Genomic DNA, 10,377 nt, shown 5'->3' on the forward strand with positions numbered 1-10,377 from the left:
CTCTATTGATCCCAGCTTCTCCACCCAGCAGATCGATCTTCCCGTTAGAAAGGGGCGGGAGACACCATCAGAAGGGTCAGAGGGACCTAGAGACCCACTCAGCCTGGTAGCAGGACAGCCACGGACCCTGCTCTGAGCTCAGTGGCCTGGGGGTCATCTGGGTCACAATAATAAGACCTGGCAGGGCAGGGTGGCCAAGTCAAGGATTCATAGACCAGGAGCACTGCCGGGGTGACTTGTACCTGGTTAGGGATGGGGGGTGGAGGGTGGGGGGCGTGGGGCGGGGGGCGTGGTTCCAGATCTCGGTTTCTAGTTCACAGCATTATGGGCAGGATGGACAGGCCTGCTGACTTTGGTCTTGTAGTTCATGTGTCACATCAGCCCATCTGTCTTCCCATCCATTTTTCCTTTCATCTCTTCAGTCTCCTAACTTTTTTCTGATCCAACTTTGTGTAAGACATGGTGGCTCCTAGGGGACCCCAGAGTGCTCGTAGTCTGGTTGAAGCAGTGGGGACGTGGATGAACTAAGCTCCAGGCCACAAAGGAACCACTGTCAACACTTCTTAGAAGGGGCTCCTTCTGCTGTTGCAAGGCCTGTCGGCTTTACAGATTTTTCCCCCTTCTAATGGAAGCTTGCTAGGGGCAGAGAAATGGCTGCATTTCTCTCCATGGTTCTGCAAATACTTATCACGGTGCATTGCACAAGGCTGGGCCTGAGAAACCATTGGCTGGGTAGATGAATCGTGTGTGTGTGTGTGTGTGTGTGTGTGTGTGTGTGTGTGTGTGTATGACTGTATGTATGTCTGTGTGTATGTATGCAGGTCAGTGTGTGTATGTATGCATGCATGTATGTATGTGTGTGTATATGTATGTATAGATAGATAGTTGCATGGATGGGTGAGTAGGTGGCTGAACACATATGTAGGTAGGTGGATGGATGAAGCAGTAGAAGAGTATGAGATGGTTAAATGAGTAAGATGGATGCATGCATGCATGGCTAGGTGAGTGGGAATGTGGGTGTCCAGACATACAGATAGATGGATAAACAAGGGAGCGGATGGATGGGCACATAGATTGGTGGATGGATGGATGGATGGATGGATGGATGGATGGATGGATGGGCAAATAGGTGGGGGACTGGGCGGTGGGTAGACAGAAGGCAGATAGAGGATAATGGATGGATGTGTGAGTAAATGGATAGGTGGGGGGGGGCTGGGGGTAAGTGAATGGCTAAATGAGTGCACGGATAGATAGGTGGACGCACGCATGCACGCGTGGACACACGGCTGCATGGGTAAGTGGATGAGCAGATGGGAAGGTAGATGCATAGGTAGGCATGTAGCTAGGTGGATTAGTCGTTAGGCAGATGAAGGATAGTAGTTTGAATGGATGGATAGACGGGTGGGTAGGTAGGTAGATGGATGAATAGATGGATTGGTGGGTGGATGGGTGAGTCTATAAAATGGACAGATGAATGAGTATGTATTATATGGGTGGATACGTGGAGGGATTGATGGGTAGGGGTGTGTGTGTGTGTGTGTGTGTGTGTGTGTGTGTGTGTGTGTGTGTGTAGGTATGTGTGTGTGTATGTATGTATGTATGTATGTATGTATGTGTGGATGGATGGATGGATGGATGGATGGGTAGGTGGGTAGATAGCTAGATGACTATTATCAGTGTGTCCTCCTAAAGGCTCGTGTATTGGGGATTTACTTGCCAGCTGATGGGCACTGAGAAGTGACCTGGCCCTCAGGGTTCTGACGCATCCCATAGACGGACCTCTTGCTGCATTGCTAGGGTGATGGCACTGTGAGGAGGTTGTAAAAAAAAAACAAAACAAAACAAAAAACAAAAAACAAAAACAACAACATAGGAAGTGGAGCATAGTTGGAGGGAGCAGGCCACTGGGGGTGCCCTTGCTTCTTCCTGTATTTCCTTCCTTCTTCTTGTCTGTCACAACAGAGCTCCTCCCCTGCTATGTAGCATTTCACTCTACAGGGAACCCAGAAACACAGCCAAGAGACCACAGACAGTGCCCTCTAGGGTGCCTGGCTTCAGCTGTTCCTCTCAGGCACATGGCCACATCTGGGGGCACATCACCCCTCCCCTGTGAATTTGCTCGTCTCTGGTGAAGGAGGGTCACTTTTTTAGCAGCAGTCCCCTTGAACAGGCAGATGAGTTCTCATTGGGAACCCCAGCCCAGCCCAAGCCAGGCCTGGGGAGCTGCCTTTCTCTGTCCATTTGCTTCACCCCTTCATGGAATGGTTAAAAACATCATGCCATTGAAGAAAGAGTATCTTCTCAGCCCTGCACAAAGTCCCCAAGGGCTTCGTCTCTCCTTATTACCTCTGCATGTGGTGGCTGGGAGCTCACTCAGAATTGTCAAGATAGCTCATAAAGTGAGGCTCCCCTAGGAGAGAGCATGCTGGGTAAATTCCCACTAGTCAGAAATTATCAGCACCATGGCCTTCTTTATCCTAGACTCCGCATCTATTAAGATAAGGTCAAATGATTCAACACAGGAATAGAGGCTTATCTGTTCAGACCAGACAAGACGCAAATCAAAACAGGCATGGGTTATTCATGACTCCGAAATGGCTCTTAATGTGACAAAAGAGACCCAGGACAAGGGACCCAGTGGGGGATGATGTGTAGGAGCCTCACTGAGTTAGGGCAGCCCTCTTCTCAGGCTATGTCACACAGTAGGTCTATACTAGTCCTGGTTCCACCTAGACACCCGGATCCTTGTCTTTTGCCCCAGCTTCACAGACTCACTCCGGCGCTACCCTCAGGGTACGGCCACCAGAAGACATCAGATCTGAACTGTCCTCACACTGGTGGCGTCCACTGCACGCCCATAGCCCAGTGCTCCACCATCATCTCTCGCTAACTCTCACCTTGGCCACTAGGAGGAGCCATTAGCAAGTGCCCACTTTAAGCTGTACTTCCTGCTAAGGAGGGACTGAACAGCCATGGCCCCTGCCCTCTTGGAGCCCTGTCCGTGTCATCAGCGGTCCCAGAAGAGCCGTTGGATGAAGGACGTTCATCTCCCAGGAGATGAGAAGGGTCTCACTGGGATGGGACGTGGACTATGTGGAATCCAACCAGGTACCTGATTTACAAAGATGCTCGTGTTGGAGGTGGGTGTAAAGAACTGTACCTTGGGCACCTCACATCCTTCCCCCTCATCTCTGCTCCCTGAAGTGAACTGGGTAAGGTCACTGTGGAGGGAGGAAGTGGTCCCCTGGGGGATAGCCCTGGGAGGGATTGTATGATTGCTGGGGAGCTGAGATGAGCCAATCAGGGTGGACTAGGTGTCCAATCCTTTATCTATAAAATAGACACAAGATTTTCGGTTGATCAGCAGCAACAAAAAGATTTTACTATCAACCATATGTTTACCAGGAGGGAGGGGCATTTCCCGTTGGTCTCGGCTCTGGACATCTGAGCCCCAGTTCCACCTCCCTTAGCCCACTATAGACAGCTCTCTGGACACCACCACTTTTCTGCAGAGAGAGGGCTGGGCCTGTAAAGGTGGCATTGAGAAGGTGAAGAATTAGTGGCCTCCCCAGGTGGAGAGGGCACACCCCCACGGGTCCCCAGGGCTGGAAAGGGGGCCCCAATTACAGCCTCTATCAGGCCCTGGAAGGTTTCTCTGTGAAATGAGAGCCGGAGCAGGCGATTGCCGCTGGCACCGGGGAAACTCCAGATCTATAACTTCCTGGAACATAATTAGCTGCTCACTTCAAAGATGCATTGGGGTTTGTGTAATAGGCACCGGGCAGCTCACGACGGCGGAAAGCCGGAGAAAAATGGGGCCGTCTGGCTTGGAAATGGAAGGAGACAAAATGCTTTCAGCGAGGGGCTTCCTGCAGTGGAGACACCAGGACCTAAGAAAAGCAATAATGATCACAATGACTCCTTTTTACAGATGCTCCCACGGCAGAGGCGTGACCCAGTGCGGGCAGTCCGGAGCTTTGAGGCTGACATATCTCCGTGAGGCTGGGATCAGTATCCGAAGCGGCAAGCGACAGCTCAGAGTCACAGACAAGTCAGGGCTAGAACACATGCTGAGTCCAGATTCCTCCTGGCAGTCTGACCCTCGTGCTCCCCAGCCACCCCCCAGCTTGCACAGCCTGCTCGCTCCTTCAGGAGAGAGAAGGTCTGAGGGACAAATGTTTGAATGTGGCTTTCTCCCATTCTGAACAAGCCAGGAGGGACACCGAAAGCAAAGAACAGTTAGACCAGCTTTCTGCCACACCTGTCACGGGCATGTGCCAGCTGGGCTCAGTTATTCTGGAGACTCAGTTATCCAGAGACTCGGCTGTCCAATGGCAGTGATTTCTCACTACAGTAAAGGGACCGAGCGCAATGGAGTGGGAAGAATTGGATTCTGCCCACACGGACTTTAGCAAACCAAATACCTCTGACTATAGGTTGTTGTTGCTGTTGTTTCCCCAGGACTCAGTGTATCTCTTTAGGACCACATGGACCAGCACTGGAAGTTTGGCACTTTCAGACACATCCAACTGGCAAGACTCTGTCCCATGGCCATGTCTGCTTGCAAGGGAAGCTGTGAATGTCGGAGGGATGAATCCATCCACCCATCCGTCCCATCCATCCACCCACCCATCCCACCCATCCCCCCACCCATCCTGCCAATCCCCTCATTTATTCCACGTATGCCTTCATCCACCCCATATACCCAATCTACCCATCCAGTCCATCTGCTGATGCATTCTCCCACCCATCTGCTGCATTCATCTTCCACACATCTATCCGTTCGTGCATATATCCATTCTGCCCATCCATCCGGTCTACCCATCCATTCATTGACTCGTCCCAGCTGCCCAGTCCGTTCTGTCCACCTGCCCATTCCATGCATGGACTCGTCCATCCTATATACCTCATCCACCCATCCAGTTCTCTAGGTTTGCATTCGTGCGTGCATCCGTTCATCTATCTATTCCATAGTACACCCATCCGTTCATGCATCTATTCATCCCATCCATCCATTCATTCACCTGCCTTATCCATCATTCTACCAGTCCCTCTCTCATGCGTGCATACATCTGTCCCATCCATCTGTCCGTCCTGCTCACCCCCATATCCCATCCATCCATGCATCCAGTCCCTCTACTCATGCGTGCATACATCTGTCCCCTCCATCTATCCGTCCCGCTCACCCCCATGTATCCCATCCATCCATGCATCCATCCATCCATCCATCCATCCATCCATCCATCCATCCAGTCCCTCTCTCATGCGTGCATACATCTGTCCCATCCATCTGTCCGTCCAGCTCACCCCCATGTATCCCATCCATCCATGCATCCAGCCAGCCATCTATTCCATTCCTTCATCCACACACCCACCCATTCATGTCTGCATTCATCCCATCCATCTACCCCATTTATCATAGCCATACATTTATTAATCCATTTATCCATCCATCTACTCGCCCATCCATCCCATCCATCCATCCATCCCATCCCATCCATCCATCCACCCATTTATTCATCCATCCATTTAGCCATTTCTTCCATTCAGCCCACACATCTTATCCATCAGTCCCAATTTTAGTGAGATCTGTTATCTGCTGGGCACCATGACGTCTTTTGGATAAAGCAGCAATCAAAACAGGCCATAACCTTGCCCTTAGGACTCAGAGTAAGCAGACATGACATGACATTCTCACTGAGTCTTGCCAACTGACTGTGTCTTGAAGTGGCAAACATCCAGAGCTGATCTGTGTGGCCCCGAAGAGACCCTCTAGGCCATAGGCAATGAGATTGGAGTCTGTTTTGTTTACTGCTTCAAGCCTGGGGTCTAGAGTCTAGAGGAAAAAAAAGATGCATGGAAAACCAGCATACATCACAATTATTTTTACTAGAGCTGTGGTAAATGCTCTTCATAGACAAAGGCATATCAAGCAGCTTGTGGCCTGAGCAAGACAGAGGAATACACGAGGACTCTGAGAAAGAGCCTGTGAGCCTAGCCCTAAAGGGTAAGGGAGTTATATCAGACTGTCTGGAAAAGGCACCCATGGGCCTGCCTGTTGTAGAGTCCTGCCCATTGAGATCTGCCCAGACAGGACTCTGTGAGAACCTTTTCCCCAGACCTAAGAGTGTGCTCGCCATCTCATACCCCCACCACGTCACAGGAACAAGGCCCATCTCCTAAGAGACTATGCCAAAAAGAACCACCTTGGCATGCCCTTTGGAAGAGTGTTGACTTTCTAAAGAGCCTGGTCTCGCTTCTGAAAAGGCAAGCTCTGCCAAACAAGGCTTTCTTAGTGACCTGGGGCACCTTGGGGTTTGAGACAGAAGTATCAGAGAAGAGCAGAGTTGCTTGGTAGCTCAACAGGCTAAGAAACAAGTCAGAGGCAGGCTGGGAGGTTGGGGCTGAGGGGCAACTGCTCCCTGGGCTATCTACAGGGGTGGGGGTGGGGTGGGGGTGAGGAATTCTGCCAATTCCCCAGCAGAGAACCAACCAGCGAGGCCTTTTGGGGGGGGCGGCTGCAGTGAAAATGGCATGGTAGCTACCATCACAGTCTGTACTTCCTCAGGACAGAGCACCATTGTTTGGGGGACTCATTGTAAGGGCAAAATTAATGCCATATTTTATATGTAATGTATATTCTGCAACTAATGCCGTGGTCTGTGAATGTTCTGTGAGAACTTGTCTTCCAGGTGATTTCACTTCTTCCTGCGTTCCGGGAATGACCACGCACTGCCATAAACTAGACCTGCCAGCACTCTCCAGAAACTCCACCAGAGGGATTAGATACAGTTAACACCCAATGATCCTCTAAGATAAAATAACTTCCCTGGAGATTCAGCCTCCTGGACCCAACCCGCCTGAAGGTCGACATTCCTGTGACCCACGACTTTCCCTTGAGATCCAGCCTCCAGCCAACCTGCCTGAAGGTTGCCATCACCGCTGCCTGCATCTATGACCCTCCACCTGGGGTCCTCTTCAGTCCACACCTGCGCAACCAAAGATCAGATATTCCCTTCCTCTAAAAGCAACTGGGGGCCCTGGAGGGAGGAGGGTATGCTCTGCAAACCTCCCTGAAGCCTGAGCCACACCCTTTGCTCCAGTGTCCAGTCACCTCCACAGTTCTCCTCTTGACACTTGCCCTCTCCAGGCTCCCTGCCTCCCATCTCAATCCCATTGGTGTTTTCTGTGAGCTACACCTCCCCACTTCCTGTGCTTGCAACAAACAATGGTTTCAGCTGTGAAACTCTCCCTACGTACAGAGGACCAGTAGGCTCCGGGCTCAGCGGTGAGCTGCCTTCTCTGTGGTCCTCTGACAGTGTTCCTCTGACTGTGTTCCTCTGACTGTGTTCCTCTGACTGTGTTCCCCTGACTGTGTTCCTCTGACTGTGCTCCTCTGACTGTGCTCCTCTGACTGTGTTCCTCTGACTGTGTTCCTCTGACAGTGTTCCTCTGACTGTGTTCCTCTGACTATGCTCCTCTGACTATGCTCCTCTGACTGTGCTCCTCTGGCTGTGCTCCTCTGACTGTGCTCCTCTGACTGTGTCCCTCTGACTGTGTTCCTCTGACTGTGTCCCTCTGACTGTGTTCCTCTGGCTGTGACCCTCTGACTGTGTTCCTCTGACTGTGACCCTCTGACTGTGTTCCTCTGACTGTGACCCTCTGACTGTGTTCCTCTGACTGTGCTCCTCTGGCTGTGTTCCTCTGGCTGTGGTCCTCTGACTGTGTTCCTCTGACTGCTCCTCTGACTGTGGTCCTCTGACTGTGACCTTCTGACTGTGACCCTCTGACTGTGGTCCTCTGACAGTGTTCCTCTGACTGTGGTCCTCTGGCTGTGGTCCTCTGGCTGTGTTCCTCTGGCTGTGTTCCTCTGACTGTGGCCCTCTGACTGTATTCCTCTGACTGTGTTCCTCTGGCTGTGTTCCTCTGACTGTGGCCCTCTGACTGTGTTCCTCTGACTGTGACCCTCTGACTGTGACCCTCTGACTGTGTTCCTCTGACTGTGAGCCTCTGACTGTGTTCCTCTGACTGTGACTCTCTGACTGTGACCTTCTGACTGTGACCCTCTGACTGTGTTCCTCTGACTGTGTTCCTCTGACTGTGGTCCTCTGATTGTGGTCCTCTGACTGTGGTCCTCTGACTGTGACCCTCTGACTGTGGCCCTCAGACTGTGGCTCTCTACAACCGCCACAGCTCAACAAGACTGTATAAAAGTATGTATCTGCCCATTGGCTTTCTTACCTTCTCCCTCCTGGACTTAGATCTTCAGATCTGGGCTTCCTACCGAGGATATTCTGTGCTGTGGAGCAGTGGGGACAGCCGTCCCCACCCCCATGGAGGAAGTGGGTCGAAGTTAGCTTTCTCATAAACGGTGTTCAGACGGAAGAAAAGCAGCTGTCGCAGAAGCCACGTCAATCTGAATGGTAAAAGGTTTGGGCAAAAACATATTTTATTGTTCTTGCTGTCAGAAGCATAAAGATTTAAGGGGCATGTGACTCGGTAATTGCTGTGGACTTTTTTTCCTTGACAATAAACATAAAACTTAAAACTGTATTAAAATCATTTGACAATTTTTATGCTCAAAGAGCCTGGAGTGAATAATGGGTTTTTTTGCATCTAAAATGCACTCTCTCGTCAACCTATAAAACTGTCAGAAATAAATTCATCAAAAGTAGATTATATAATTAAAAGTCGCTATTTGTGTCTGCCCGATTGGGACTGGAGTTGTTTGTTTGTCTCTTTCTCCCCTAATCTCTTTTCCCCACTAATCTTTTAATTTTTTTTAAAGTTCCAGGCTAAGCATCTTAAGCTGGCCTACTTTGTGTGGAAGAGGTCCCCAAAACTGGGTGGACGTGTTCCACAAATGCAGGGGACCCTCTATCCTATGCTAACCCCTGCAGCTACCTGGCCCAGCACATGATGAAGTGACCTCTTCCAGCCCTAGCAGGCTGGTCAGAAGCACCCCACACCAGAGATGCTCCCTCCAACCCCACCCACAGAAGACAGTGTGATAGAAATTTCTAGAAGTCTCCCATCTGCCATTTTCTCCTTTTGAGCAAAGTCATACCCCCTTCTGGTGAGGTGGCACTGTGCACTTTTTTTTTTTCCTGGCAGGCTGAACAGGCATATGCCTGGATAAAACATATCCTAGATATAAAACATAGAAAGTGCCGGTCTCAGACCCTCTAGCATTTTTTTAACCTTCCAAGATAGCTGAGACTAGCGCCAGGTGTAGAGAGACCCCTGAAACCTGAGCCACAGAACCGTTGCTTGCAGTGCTTGGCTTGGAGAACTACTGAAGCCAAGCCAAGCTGCCTGTCAAGCCACACATCCTGGAGTTGTTTTTACCATGATGTAGATGTGGTGAAACCAACAGGTCAGGAGGTTGCCATTGACAACATAGTTTGTGTGATGGGGGAAGGGATGTGGAGGGGGGAGGGCCGGGGCCCTGGGTTGGATTCGATCTCCAGCTGCGTTCGCTGGGTGTGACAAAGCATGCCCTGCTCGGTACCCCAGCTCTGGGGGTGCAGAAATCAAGAGGATCAAGAGAATTCCAAGTCATCTTTGGGAACAAAGTGAGTTCAAGGACAGTTTGAGCTATGTGAGACACTATTTCAAAATAAAAGACATCCAGATACAGATCTGAGAGAGGGAGGAACGGGGGGGAGGAGAGAGAGGAACGGGTCAGGGACCAGGGAAAGGAGACTTAGGAAGCTTGGGGTGACAGCAGCTGCCCTAAAAGGCATCTCCTTACGCTTGGCTTTTGGTCCTCTTTTTTGTTGTTGTGGGTTTTTTTTTTTCTTTAAAAAAACTGTGGGCTTAGAAGGTGAAACTTCTGCCTCTCACAGTGAACTGAGCCCGAAGAATAGAGGAGAGGGGTTCTCACTCAGCTTGGGCTGAGAAGGATCAGAGAGTGCCCAAATCCCTTCAGAAGGCCCCTGGTGGGTTGGAGAGCTGCCTAGTCAGTAAAATGCAGGAGAGGCTGAATTTGATCTACTGCTTTACATGACCCAGGAACCAGGGAGACACACAACAAGACAACTCAAACCTCAGCTCCTACTGACGGGCGTGACCAGATGGCCTAGTTTGACTGTCGAGCCCTAGGTCCCAGGAATGACCCTTTCCAACGACCACAGACACCTAAGTGGGAAGCACCCGAGGAACAACACCTGACACGTATGCCGCCATACGTGCATGCATGTGTGCCCACAGTACACATGTGTACACATACATGCACAAGAGTGTCCCAGGCAGAGCAGGTCACCCTTTCAAGGATAGGCTTTTCTATGAGCCTGTGTTAGCATTGTTAAAGAAGTGTCTATTTTTATTTTGCCAAGAGAGGTTTTCCCACAAAATGGATGCTGAACGTTATCAAAT

General features: G+C 50.6%; 1 long non-coding RNA gene across 1 annotated transcript; it reads right to left on the minus strand.

The window, feature by feature from the left end:
* Positions 1 to 3,470: 3,470 nt before the first annotated feature.
* LOC311607245 lies at positions 3,471 to 4,454 on the minus strand. Its single transcript, XR_014782570.1, has 3 exons — positions 4,425 to 4,454; positions 3,745 to 3,890; positions 3,471 to 3,526 (listed from the first exon to the last, which is right to left on the minus strand). It is a non-coding gene; the product is annotated as an uncharacterized lncRNA (long non-coding RNA).
* Positions 4,455 to 10,377: the final 5,923 nt, after the last annotated feature.

This window comes from Acomys minous (genome assembly GCF_964271855.1).
Source record: "Acomys minous genome assembly, chromosome: 10".
Taxonomy (NCBI): Eukaryota; Metazoa; Chordata; class Mammalia; order Rodentia; family Muridae; genus Acomys; species Acomys minous.